This window comes from Fukomys damarensis, unplaced genomic scaffold (assembly GCF_012274545.1).
Source record: "Fukomys damarensis isolate Sample0158 unplaced genomic scaffold, DMR_v1.0_HiC HiC_scaffold_5, whole genome shotgun sequence".
In the NCBI taxonomy this organism is placed as follows: Eukaryota; Metazoa; Chordata; class Mammalia; order Rodentia; family Bathyergidae; genus Fukomys; species Fukomys damarensis.
Genome location: NW_022900917.1, coordinates 28,994,797 through 29,008,914, shown reverse-complemented (window position 1 = coordinate 29,008,914; position 14,118 = coordinate 28,994,797). Strand labels below are relative to the sequence as shown.

At 33.5% G+C, this 14,118-nt stretch overlaps 1 protein-coding gene and 1 pseudogene across 9 annotated transcripts in view; both read left to right on the top strand.

Annotated features, from left to right (window-relative positions):
- The window catches only part of Ralyl (RALY RNA binding protein like), a 658,084-nt gene that overhangs the window by 2,263 nt on the left and 641,703 nt on the right, over positions 1–14,118 (top strand). The window lies entirely within an intron of this gene.
- LOC104877020 overlaps positions 1–14,118 on the top strand; it is a 45,739-nt pseudogene that overhangs the window by 1,113 nt on the left and 30,508 nt on the right.

The following is a 14,118-nucleotide window of genomic DNA, read 5'->3' as shown; positions in this document are numbered from 1 at the left end:
AGCGCCCGGGAGGTGGTCGGAGAAGCGGCGGGGACAGCGTCTTCCGGAGGGGCTGGCTCCCGGCCACGCGGGCAGGAGCTGAGACCTTTGCAGAATTTTGAGGATTTTGGCACCAAGTCCCCGCACGCTCAACTCCTAGTCCTCCTATTCGCAATGAGCAAACAGCGCAGTAGGTGTTTCCCAGCTTCCTTGCTTGTTCAGAAAAGGCTTTGCCTCCTTAGTGGTGCTGTCTTCGGATATTTTCTATTTCTGTTGTGTTGCATGGATTTTAGGTGCTTGGTGGCGCCTTCTAGGGATTGGGGAAATACTTAAACGATGGCCATTGGGTTTTCAGGTTGAGGACTAAACTCTTAGTTTGCATGATTGAGACTACTCCTCCTCACCGGTACAGAACAGCCTTTTAAATTTTAAAGGGACAGTGTTTCTCTCTTTTTAACCACCTGATACTAATCGCCCTCCCCAGCTGCGATCCGGTTGAGGGTGAGCGGTTTGCTGATGATTGTGTTGTGTTGGTAGCATTGAAAGTATTCAGTGGTGAGTGTATCCTGTGATGTTCTGTGATTATTCTGTTACATGTTTTCGGTATATAACCTCACATTACTTTTCACAGATTTATCAGTTCGCTATAAAAAGCCTTTTTTCTATATTGAATACAATTCCAGAAAGAACCTGGTGGAAAATGTACTGTACAAATAAATTTAGTAAAGTCATAATTTAAATCTTATAATCTAGAGAGTAACTATTATTCAAATGATTTGGTTGTGAAAGCTTTAACCCCCCCATGAAAAGTTTAGCCTTAAATTTATCAAGCATGTATATTTTGGATTTTGATAAAAATAAACAGAAAGCAAATGAAATAACTTTTCCCTCTCAGATTAAGTTTTCTTCTAGGATATCTACAGAAAGCAAAACTAACTTCAGCCCACAGAAGTGCCCATGACAAAGGTGCCAACAACATACTCTGATTATTTTTTAGGCTGCACCAAACCTCTCATTGAATGTGCACCTTCAGTTTGTGTAATGAAAAGTTTTATGTCTTTTTTAAAAAATCTATTTGTGGTGGAAGAATAAGGAGTACAAAGGGTCATTTATTTGAAGATTAGGATGTAGTGCAACATCTAGAAGACTATGTATATGTTTTTATTCACGGTGCTCCCATGTCTCTCAAAAGTCTCTGAAAGTTACATTATATGTGAATTATTTTTGTACTCAGGACAGCTTTTCTTTCTGTAAACGAAGTCCTCTTGGCATTTATATAAGAAAGAGAAATTATGTTGTTGTCTGTGAACAGCAGACTTGACACTTTGAAGTGCCTAGTTATAAAATTTGAAGCTAGTGCTATGCCATTAAGCCTTAGACATGAATTTTTTTATTTTTGTGGAATGAGCTCATTTCTCACATATAGTCTTTCATATAGTCCAGAAAACTAACAAAATATTTAAAAACACTTGTAACATTCTGTGTTTAAAAAACCTTTTAAATCATAACATGTAAGGAGAAATGTTCATTTATTTAAAAAAAAGGAGTATAGTATTGTAGAATATTTTTTCCATTGGTTGCATGCACTGTAAGTCATATAGTTTGTTTAGGAGAGAGAAAGAAGGCAAGCAAGAAATAACTTGAGTGATCAGATTTGGGTTTTCACTAAGAGAACAATTGTTGCCCTAAATTAAGCTTAATTTGTATTTTAAGATTGGGCAGAGGAAGTACTCCGTGATATTTCAAAATGATATTGAAACCATAACAAGACCAAAAAGATACTCATAATATTTTAATGTGGGAACAGAGATAGTTGCACTTGCAATTCTATAAATAAAGATAATCTAGAACCTTGTCATTTTGTTTTCATTTATTTTATATTCATTTTCATTATATTAAATATTTATAATTTCTATTTGTTATGTTTAAATTTGAATAGTTTTCTCCTATATGACTTGAACTGGGAATGCTGTGACATCTTCAACTGACCACTTGTTCTGTGAGATTTTTTGTTTTAAGATTGCTGAATGTAGTATCATAGAGTTAGCACAGCTTACTGGTTTTTCTTGGAAAAATCTATTGTTATTTTATTGTCCAAGCAACCTGTCTGGGTTCTGATTACTGAAAAAAAATTTTTTTTCCAGGAGAAAGAATTTCCCAAGTGAAGGTGGGAGGTGAAGGAAAGGCAACACATAAATTAAGTTGGGTGTTGAATCTTTGCCTCACATATTTTGACAAATTGTAATGAAATCATCACAAACTTAGAACAGTCTGTTACATTTCCTATAATGTGGGCTGGGCATGTAGCTCAGTGGTAGGGTGCTTGTCTAGCATATGAGAAGGCCTGAGTTCAATCCCTAGCACTACAAAAAAAATTCCTGCAGCTCTTCTATGGCAAGTGGTTATTAAGAGTCCTGTATTTCTTAGTTTTAAATTTCTGTCTAAGCCTTGTACATTTATTTTTATTTATTTTTTTCATTAAGTTTATTGGTACGTTTTAGGTATATAGTATAATTATATTCATCATTGGGATCTTGCACCTTTACATGATGTATCTTGGTTCTTATTTTTCCCTATTCTCCTGCCCTCCCTTCACCCCCACTACCCTTCCCTATTTACACATATTTTGTTTTCATTTTTTCCTTTTCTCATATTTTTTCTTTTCTCTTCTTTCCTTTGCCCTACCCTTCACACTTTCCCTACTAAGCCTTGTACATTTAGAGAAAGGAGTTGTGGTTGGAATTAATTTGAGTGTGTGGTATGTCTAAGAATATTTAAATGAATACATTTTTACTTTCAAATATAAACAATTATTTCTTTTTTCGTTTTCTTTTTTTTTTTGAGGCAAGGTCTCCCTTTGTAGTTCAGGCTGGCCCTGAACTCACAATGTAGCCTAGACTGGCCTTGAACTCACAGTGATCTTCCTAACTCAACCTCCCAAGAGCTGGAATTACACCACACCCAGCTAAACAATTATTTCTTGAAATTTATCTTTATGTGTAAGTATTCAAGTTGCATACTTTTCTTCTTCTTTGTATGTATCAGGTAGCCATATTGTGGTGTGTTACATAGAAAGAGGAAAAGTTTCATACATTTTTATACATACTTTTTTATATTTATAGCTAGAAAGAATGTATTACTTTCTTTTAAGTTGAGATCTAGTTTATTTTCTGTAATTTTTACAAAATGCTAGTAGTTAATAAGAGTATTAAAATACAGTATAAACTTGTGTTTTGAAAGAAACTAGAATAGAATTAGGAATTCTATTAAAATTAGGAATAGAACATTAAGTAGAAAATAATTTGACATTAGAAAAATTGATATTCTTAGTTAAAAAAAACTTGTGCTGTGTGGATAGCTGTTTCCTAAATACAATAATTATATTTTTAGTAAGCCATGAAGCAAATGGAAACAGTGAGAATTATATGACTTATATTTGAAAGCTTTCAGCCTGAATAAAAATGTAGTCATGCTTTGTTTACTGCTTAGTGATATTGTAAGCAACAGTACATCAAATCAAATCAAACTCTACAGTTCAAGTCTTCAAAAAGTTCACTATGAAAAGTTGAAGAGAAGTGGGTAGTTAGAATTATATGTATAATACGGAGGAATTAGTGGAAGATATTTTAGTCCCAGTTTATTCTCTTTGCTGAATTTTTGAAACTTAAAAAAATATTGATTAGCCCTGGGTTTTAAAAATACAGTTATTTTTTAACCTCTTCTGTCAAACTGTCATGCAGGAAACTATATTGTACCATGGAAAACTTAGGTAAAGGTGAATTTTATTCTTCCAAGTGTTCATAGAGCTCCAGAAAGTAAATAAAATTTTATTTTATTTATTTATTTATTTAGTTTTTGGTACCGGGGATTGAACTCAGGTCCTTTTGCTTGCAAGGCAGGCCACCGAACCGCTGAGCTAAATCCCCGGCCCCCAAATTTTATTTTTAAATAAAGAACCTGAGTGATCCACAGTTTTTATCATCTTCTTATTTTTATTATATTACATTAAGTGTCTTGCACAAATCTTTAAAATTTTCATAGTTTTGTTTGAGTCTTTAACATATTTTTTCTCTAATAATAGAAAGTGACACATACATTTTCATGATAGTTACAGTGAAAACATTTAGCTTCATCACACCATGTTTTTGAGAACAATGATTATTAAATAAGTAAAAGGTAATTTCTGAATATAATAGTTACACATCTTAGCGTTATATGGAGGATTTTTTTCTGTCTCTGTATTTTGTTAGCTTTATGTTAAATATTACAGTTATATTGTGAAAACGTGTGTTTTTATAATTCCTCCACAATTTAAAAAAGTTGTTTTTTTTTTCCTGCTGTATCTTACTGTTTTTCTGAGAGTGAATCCTGGAAAACACTGAAGTTGATTTATTTTTTTCTATGCATTGCTAGTCACAGAGGTGGCATTGGGAAAACCTATTGTTTGGGATAAATGTCCCCTGACTTGTCCATACAGGCGCCTCAGGTTGGGTCAAAAATGCAAGAGTTATTTCTTGGCAATGTATAAATCTTCTTCAGAGAGGAGAATTATAGAGAACATCATTGTTTTATACACCGGAGACAACTGACTTGGCAAGACATGTAACTTGCTCAAAGGTTCCACAGGTGGTAAAAGGCAGGAAGTCTGAAGTGACATCTTCTGGACTATTGTTTAACTGGGGATAGTTGGTTTGTGGAGAAAATTTTTAAAGAAATGTAAAACAACTGCTATATATTTATTCTTAGAGACATTATTCATGATGACTATAGTTTGGCACCCTTTCATTAGTGAGTATCTTTCACTAGTTAAGTACTTTTGCAAAAATAACAGAAAGTGTTATCAATTATATAAAAGTCTTTTTGGTTCTGAAAGAACCTTCAGGTAACCATAGAATCACACTCCAGGGTTATTGAATTTCCTGAGGACAACCTAAGGCATGGAAGTTTGTAAATTACCACTGGTGTTCTGGTGGTGATAAAATAGATGATTCTCTGTCTACAGTGGCTTTATAGGAGCCCAGGGAAAAGCATTCAGTCTTAACCAAGTGCAAAATGTAATCTGTACTCTTGAAGTTTTTGCAGTGTGATGTGGAAAATTAGTCTTTTGCACAAAGAAAACCAAGCAGCCAATCCTTTCATAACAGAGCAAGCCTATAAATGTAGGTGTCTCTTCTGTCTACCAGCATCACACCATAACATCTCCATTTCAGAATTTCACTGTTATATATATTTGGATGTGACATTTTTCAAGCTCATTATATCTGTTTGTTAATAGTATGAAACACATAGAACTGCAAGTTGTTATTTTAGGATGCTGTGTTTAACTGCCTTTTTAGATGTGCAAAAAGTTTTTCATTATTAGTTTCCTTGGAACTTAAAAGAATGAATATTTTTTGGAATGAGAAATATCAACCACAGTGGAGGCAGTTTCAGTGAGCAAGAAGAAAAGGCTTTCAGAAAGACTTTCGGTGGTACATCTACAAGTTCATGAAAGAAATGGGTTTGGAGAGCAAAGTAGAGGAAGGAATAAAAACTGCCTTCCAAATTTTGGAACTGAAAACTAGTGGTACAAAACAAAGTTAGAAATTACATCTAGATTAGAGTCTGATACGATTTGGTTATGAGAATGGTTCAATTTTGAATGTAACAGTGATTTGAAATTCCAGCATTAAGTTCTATATGAAATTACCAACATGGTATTGAAATTCAGGTCTATATCTGGGAAACACACTCAAGGCTAGAAGGAGATATTACAAAATTGTTCATGTAAAAAGTCTAAAGTATTTGATGGCATGAATTTGGGAAATGCTGCTTCTTTTCTCCATGACTTAAGAACTAGGAAAAAGTAGAAAAATAGCCAAGTATCCACAGAAACTCAGAAAAGTATCCCTTTTGTGTGTGTGTGTGTGTGTGTGTGTGTGTGTGTGTGTGTGTAAAGAAAAGAAATATTGCTCAACAGAAGTACTTTTTAGGCTCAAGGGAAAGTGCAGCCTGAAGAAAGGGTCCTTGAAAAAAATCTGTGGTTAAAATCAATTAGTTTTAAGAAGAAACTAAATGAATGAGACATATTAGCCTTGGGCAAGTGAACAAGTGATCAATAATTCCAGATATGATGTGGCAGCATCTTAAATAAGTATTGAAGTCTATAGTTTCCAAACTTTGTGTCGTGTGTGTGTGTGTGTGTGTGTGTGTGTCTGTATATGAAACATGATCTCAATTGGAAGTCACTAAAATATTTCTGAACTAAATAAATTGATTTTAAAATTATATATAGAAAAAAATAAAGCAAATATAGCTAGGGATATTTAAAGAAAAAATAAAGAGATCTTAGTTTATCAGATATTTAAATACAGTATAAAGCTTTCAGAAACAAATACATTTATCAGTTTGTCTACTGAAAGGCTTCAGAACAATGTCTCTCCAGTAACATGAACACATCCAGTGAACAAATCATGGCTTCTGTGTATCATTCACCAACCAAGGTGTCTGGAACTTTTCAGAGAATTGGTCGATTCCAGGTCTGAGCAGAAAAATTACAAGATAAACTGGGGATCTCATCATTGTGCCAGAAAGAAAGGAAATGCTCAGAGATAAATAAGGTTATGTGAGCGTAAACAAGTGCTAGCTTGAACTGCCTTCTAGTTGCCAAATTTGAATCAATTTGAACATCAAGAGTGTGACAGATTGTAAAGTTTTGAATATAGTAAAATCCATAGGTCCATAGTGATAATCTTTAAAAAAAATTAATTTTATTGGTACATTTAAGGTTAAACAATGTAATGACATTCATCATTGGAAATTTGAACCTTTACATAATCCATCTTGGTACATAGTGATAAGCTTGATAGAAGGTGTAAAGCTGCAGGGACAGAGGGACCCATCTATGTTATTGGTGGGAATGTAAACTAGTCCAACCACTATCGAAATTAGTATGGAGTTCCCTCAAAAGACTAAAACTAGAAATTCCATTTGACCCAGCTATTCTCTTAGATATCTTCCCAGAGAGTTAAAGACATCATATTACAGTGATACATGCATACCTCTGTTTATAGCAGCACAATTCATAATACCTAAGTCTTAGAAGCAACCTATATGTCCATCAACAGATGAATGGATAAAGAAATTGTGTTATTTACACAAAACAGAGTACTGCTGTGGCATAAATAAGAAGAAACTTTAGTCATTTGTAGGAAAATTGATACACCTGGAGACCATAAACTAAGTGAATAAATCGGATACACAAGCTTAAATATTGTATGGTTTCTTTTATATGAGAAACTTCAAAATCAGTTACAAAACAAAATAAAATAGATAATGGAAAGTTGAGAGATAGATCTTTCTCAAATGTGAAGGGAATCAGGATGGAGAGAGAGGGGAGGGGAAAAAGGAAAAGATGCAGCTAGGAGGAAAGGAAGTGGAAGGATATAAGAAGAATTGAGATGTATTATGCACATGTACTAGCTCCCCACGTGTACTAATAAAACACTTTTAAAAGGTGCATAGGGAAAGAAGGGAGTGGAATTAATATGAGAAAGTGAAAAATAATGGAAACAAAGTCTGTAGATAGAGGAAGGGGTTGAAGGGAGGGCAGGGGGATGGGGAAAAAATAAGAACCAAGGTTGATTATGTGAAGGTACAAATTTCCAACAATGAATGTCATTGTATTGTATATATTAAATGTACCAATAAAATTCATTTTTAAAAGTGCATAAAATATAACAGGGCCTGGGGATGTAGCTCAGTGGTGAAGCGCCTGTCTGGCAAACGTAAGGCTGAGTTCGATTCCTGGTACCAAAAACAAAACAAAACAAACAACAACAAAAACCAGTTAATACATTGAAAACGTTAGATATTAGGCTATCTTTTAGGAGGGGCTGTTAAATGAGGCACAGTTCTTTTCAAAATATGAGTTAAATAAAAGAATTGCTAGAGTTAGCAAGTTACTACCTCCAGATCTTAATGAAATAAATGATTCAAACAAGGATCAACCAATGATAAAACCATAAATTAAAAGTATTTTGGAGAATAACACATTGTCATGGTGCTCAAGTATTACTTCTTAATTGTGTCTGGCAGTCATTCAATAACTGAATGATCAAACCCAGTGTCAGTAACAAACAAGCTTGCACCAAGCACCTCCTGATGTGATGCTGTATGAAGTCCATAGTCCATCTGTGACATATTGTTGTAGAATATTAATTTGAATCTGGTGAAACCTTGTGACACGTAACTTTCAGCTTATAGAAAGCACAGGGAAAGAACAGGTTAAGTTAAACCATAAGGAATAATGTGATAAATCCAGAATGGAGTATTCAACATTGTAGATACTGGACTTTTATGGATTAAAAAGGAAGTAAAGGCAAATAAATTCAATGCTTAAATCTTTAATTTCAAAAGAAGGACATGAAAATCAAATTTTGGTGGAATTGGGAAAATTTGTATATCTGCTACAAAATTAATGATAGTGGGAGACGCATATTGAATTGTTTTAGGGCTAAACACCGTGATGTCTGTGGTCTAATTGGGGGGGGGGAGAGGAAGAAGGTGGAAGAACGGGTAGAGTAGGGGAGAAAATGAATGAATAAACGAATGAATGAAAAGTAAGTCGTCTTTTGCTAACCACATTTCAGTTCAGGGAGTGCTTATGCTAGTTTTGTTAGATTTTTCTTTCAAATATTTTGTATGTTTACATTTTTTCTGTAAAGTGTAGTAGTAATAAGACTGATAAAGGCCCTGCTACCGGGAGCTTGTCTTCTTATATAACTTCAGAATTCACAGGTAAGTCTGAGTTTGAAATTAACTGGTATAAGGATAGGAGTTTGTTAAGATATAGCAGAATATAGTCATGAGATCTCTAAAAGATCCTGGAAATATGAGGAACTTGGTAGAGATAATATTTGTCTTCATCTTAGTCACTATAATTGCATTATATTCTCTAGCAGCACTTAACTTCTACCTGAATGAGTCAAGGAAGCGTTAAGTCAAGAGGTTGACTTGGTTAGGAGGCCAGGGAAGCATACATAGTAGACAGCAGAGAGGTGGGCTGTCTTCACATACTGACTGTTTTGTAAAAAGTCACAAATGAGGGCTGGGAATTTAGCTCAGTGGTTCTGCCACCTGCCTCACAAGCGCAAGGTCCAGAGTTTGATCCCTGGTACCAAAAAAACAAAAAAACCCAAAAAAGTTACAAATGAATCTGGGTTGAGAAAGGGTAACTCTGAGTTTTTACTGGTGATATTTGAGAACTTGATGGTCAAGATAAAAACTAATAATGAGTTCATTATTTTTCAGAGAATGAGAACAGTGCAATGGTGGGTGGTTGTACTTAGGGGAGAATAATGTATTTTCAGAATTTGAAAGTGGGGCATAGTCAAATGATGAACATATTTTAGAGTATGAGATGGCTCATGTCTAAGGAAGGTCCTGCGATGTTGAGAAGTTAAAATATTGTGACATGAGGATGAATGTTAAAAATGTTTTTTAAAAAAATTGAACATAAGGAATGAATGGAAGAGAAAACTAAATGTGCTAGAAGTATTAATGACATTTATGGAGATTTATAGTCAACTAACTTCGAAAATATCTTTTTAATTTTTCTCCATTTGGGACTTCTAGGGCTCTAGTCTTTTCATTGAAGCCTATAAAGAAAGCTATAGGAGGCCAGGCATTTGGCTCAGTGATTCGGCTGCCTGCCTCGTAAGCTCAAAGGCCAGAGTTCGAACGCTGGCCAAAAAAAAAAAAAAAAAAAAAAAAAAAAAAAGCCATAGGTATGTAATGTGTAATGTGTGTGTTTATTTTATATTCGAATAAAAATTTCAGATAGTGCAGAAATAAATTCTGTATTGGATAAGGCAGTGCAATCTTTTATAAGTAATTATTGATCAGAATCAAGAAAAGTAATATGGGTTAATATAATTACTTTCTAAATATATCATTAAAATTGAAAAGAAAGCTGTATTTGGCTAACAATTTTATACTCTAGCTCAAACTTTTAAAAAATAAATCTAAAGTCCAGAATGCAGGTACATATGACTACTGCTGTTTTCATTGCTGCTGCTACTGTCCTATTCCCTTTATGACTCAGCCTTTCTGACCATACTGACAACTGATGCTTAGTCATATTGTTCCTCACTTTTGCCCTTGTTAGAATGTTATTATCCTAGATAGAAATATCTAGGATAAAATGAGACTCAGACAAGTGACAAGGTGGCTTTAATTGGCTGAATAAATAGCTGAATCCAGGACTTATTGACTTCACAACTTGAATATTGACTACTATGCCTTGGGAAGAAAAAAGAAAAAAAAAAGAATGGAAGGAAAAAAAATGGAAACAAAGCTAGTGTAAATGGGGAGGGCAATAAGAGTTGAAGGAAATAGGAGAAAATGAAAAAATGGAAATTAAGTGTTTGTAAATGGGGAGGGGAGGAGGGGGTGCAGGGAGGGCAGGGACAAGGGGGAAAAAACGAGAACCAAGACCTGGCGTGTAAAGGTACAAGATCCTAGTGATGAGTGTAACTGTAATGTATACCTAAAATGTGCCAATAAACTCAATAAGGAAAAAAAAATAAGAGTTGAAGGGAGCGAAGCACAGTGGGGATAAAAAAGAATTAAGGGCGGGGATTTGGCTCAGTGGTTCCGCCACCTGCCTCAAAAGTGCAAGGGCCCGAGTTCGATTCCCGGTACCAAAAAAAAAAAAAAAGAGTTATATTACGTACAGGTAGAGATTCTCTATGATTAATGTGATCCATATGTATGACACATATGTACTAATTAAAAAATAAAGTTAGCTGAGGATTTAGCTCAGTGGCACAAGTGCAAGGTCCTAAGTTTGATCCCTGGTACCAAAACAAAAACAAAAGCAAAACAACAAATAAAGGAAGAAAGTTAAAAAATTAAAAATAGCTTACTCATAAAAAAGATAGAGAAAATGTCATACCTTAATTTGTATATCAGGTGGTTGGTAACATGTTTAATAAAACAGATGCACTCAAATTAATGTTCCCCCCGTAACTCTATATAGAGAATACTGTTTAAAAATGGAAATATAATCCACAACATAAACACAGTCACATAGTATCATTTAAAAATTTCCAGAAAATACATTAAATAAAAATGAAGTAAAAGACATGAAACTAATTTTTATACCATATTTTACATAACCCATTGTATCAAGAATTGCTTCAACATGTAACAATATAAAGCTACTGTAAAATATTCTGCATTTTTGAGGTCTGTGAAATATAGCTTGTATTTTATACTTTCATCACAGAACTAGCTGCATTTATATTGCTCATGTGCTATTGGCTGCCACATAGTGTGATGCAGATCTGAGGGTTCAGAAGTCTCAGGACTGTGTCATGTTTTAAAACTCTTTGTGACATCTTATTTCTTATCAGAGCTTAGCCAAGATAGATTTTTAAAATACTGTCTGATTGTTTCAATTTTAGCTTTCACTTTTTATTAAGAATATAAATTGAAATCTATTCAAGTTCATTTTTGGCTAAATAAGAATTCCAAAATATGGTCAGTTGACTAAGAAATATTGGATTAATCTTGATAGTTATTTTTCCATACAAAAGGAAGATAGTCACTTTTACTAAATTTGCTTTTCCCGTGGACTCATTTGTAAGATGACCCCAGGTAAATAAATGAGAATAAATAAAAAAATAAAATAAAATAAAAAAATAAGAAATGGGTAACATCTTCACAGAATAAGCTTTTATATTACAGACTTTTGTCTGGTAGCTAAGGTTTGGTGAGAATTGTCCAGGGTCATGCAAAATCTATCTTTTTATAAAAAAGAATGATTTAGCTAATATGTAAATTCACATGTATATAAACACTCATTGACTACCAATTTAGATTTAGAAGTTATTTGAAAATAAAATGGAAGATTATTTGTCTAATTATCTATTTTATGTTATTGCAATTCATAAGTGTAGAAATGAAGAAGTTTGCATAATATCAAACTCTGCAGCTTACACTGTCTCATTTTTCTCCCTTGTCTTCCAAAAACAGACCAGTTTCTTCTGATTCTCATTCATGTGTGATTTATTGTACGATGTTAAAGACATCTTTACTCGTTATTATATTCCAGTTCTTACATGAAGAATGTAGTTCGGTAGTATTTCTAATTTTCCATTTCATATCTTATTTATATTTGGGGTAAATGACACTGAAAAGGATAAAAATTAACAGTCAACATTTAACTTGTCTCAGGTGTTACCCTCCAAAGCCTTGCCTATGTCTCTGCTTCTCCTTCATGTCTATTTGCTGAGCCACTGTGGATGAGGCTTACAGTATGAGTTACAAAGCTTATTTTGTATTTTTATCAATGCCTGAACATGTATCACATTTTTTTGTTTGCTTTTTGGATACCTGCTTTCCCCTAAAGAATTATAGCTTCATAATAACACAGTTTATCTTATGCTGCACTCTAGTACCTAGATAGGGCCTGGCACATAGGAAACATTTGATAAATGTTTTGGAATTAATTAGTGAATTGATTCCTCATTTGTGGCTTACTGCACATGAACTATTTTCTAGATATTTTCAATATCTGTAAACTCTCTGTTTCATGGAATGTTGGTAGGAACTGAAAGCAATAAGATGAGTATCTCTTGGTACAATTTACAAAGATTTTCTCTAAAGATACACAAAAGAAAACACAATTTCTCCAGCAGGTAGGCAGTTATTCCCAAGAGTATCTATGTGTGGATTTTACTTATGTAATAATTCGTCTTAAAAGAGAGGTCTGACATAGGTAGGGAGTTTAAATATTAAAGATTATTTCTATATACATTTTGATTTTATACTCACTGTGTACCTTGAATGTGGAGGTTCAGGTTGAGAACTGAGGTTACTCACCTATTCTGCTCCCTTAGTAAATGTCATGTAATGAACTTGAATCATCTCTGCCAGTTATCGGGGGTTAACAGTGTACTCTGAGTTCATGAGTTTTTTAAACTTAAGTTTAGTCATTTATTTGGCATAATTTAAAAATATGTAGTTATAAGTTTTGGATATTTCTTTTTATGTTTATGACAAACAGTTGAAAAATTCCATATGCTTAAGACTCAACTCAAATGGAAGTCTTCTACTTTTATTTAACCAAGCTTTTTATAACACTGTCATTGCAGGATATCATGAGATCTCAATAGTTATCATAGACAGTGAAATTGCTGTCATTTACAAATACATCAATATATCAATAAGAATATTCATAATACAGTGCACCAAAGAAAATAAGTCTACTGCTTTCCGAGCCTGATAAAAGATAGCAGTAATGATCTGTGCATTCCGTATTGAAAACTTCCTAATCATCAAGACAAATCTTAGGTTAAGTATTCATTGACTTTGTAAGAAAGTTTTATAAGTTGCAAATTAAAAATAATTTTACACAGAAGTTACTACTTTTTTCTTGATTTAGGTTATTTTGTGTAAACTTACATTAAGAAAAAGTATTCTAAATCTTAAGACATTTTGAAAATCATTTTTTTTTCTTTTTTAGACAGGCTCTCACTATGTAGTTGAGACTGCCCTGGAACTCACTATGTAGTCCAGGCTGGTCTTGAACTCAGAGAGATCCTCCTGTCTCAGCCTCCCGAGTGCTGGGATTACAGGCGTGCACCACCACTCCTGGCTGAAAGTCATTTTTAGTGAATTTTTTGCCAAGTGTTTTAATTACTTGCAAATTTATCTTGAAATGCTTTTAGTAGTTAGCTAAACCACAACTGTTTCAGCATTTTTCACTAAAAATCTAGAATTACTTTTGATTTAAGTAAATTAAGGCTTGAATAAAATAGGTTCAGTATTTTGGTGACTTGGGGGCTATTTTGAAAACAGTCTATGAAGAATGTAAAATTAGTAAGGGGAAGGATAACAGTTTTAATTGTAAAGTTCAGTGATAATTAGCTTTTGGCATTTATTTAACAGTTCCTTTTATTAATTATGACATATATTTCCTTCATGTTTTTTTGTGATCCTGTTTATGTATTTATCCAATAAATATTTCTTGAAAATTTACTCTTTCATCTTCTTTGTGTCATGAAATGTTACATAATGCATGAGTATGGATCTTACAGTGTAAGAGGTGGACAGTGATAAATTTTCTAAGAGGTAAAAACAAAGTTGAGGGTT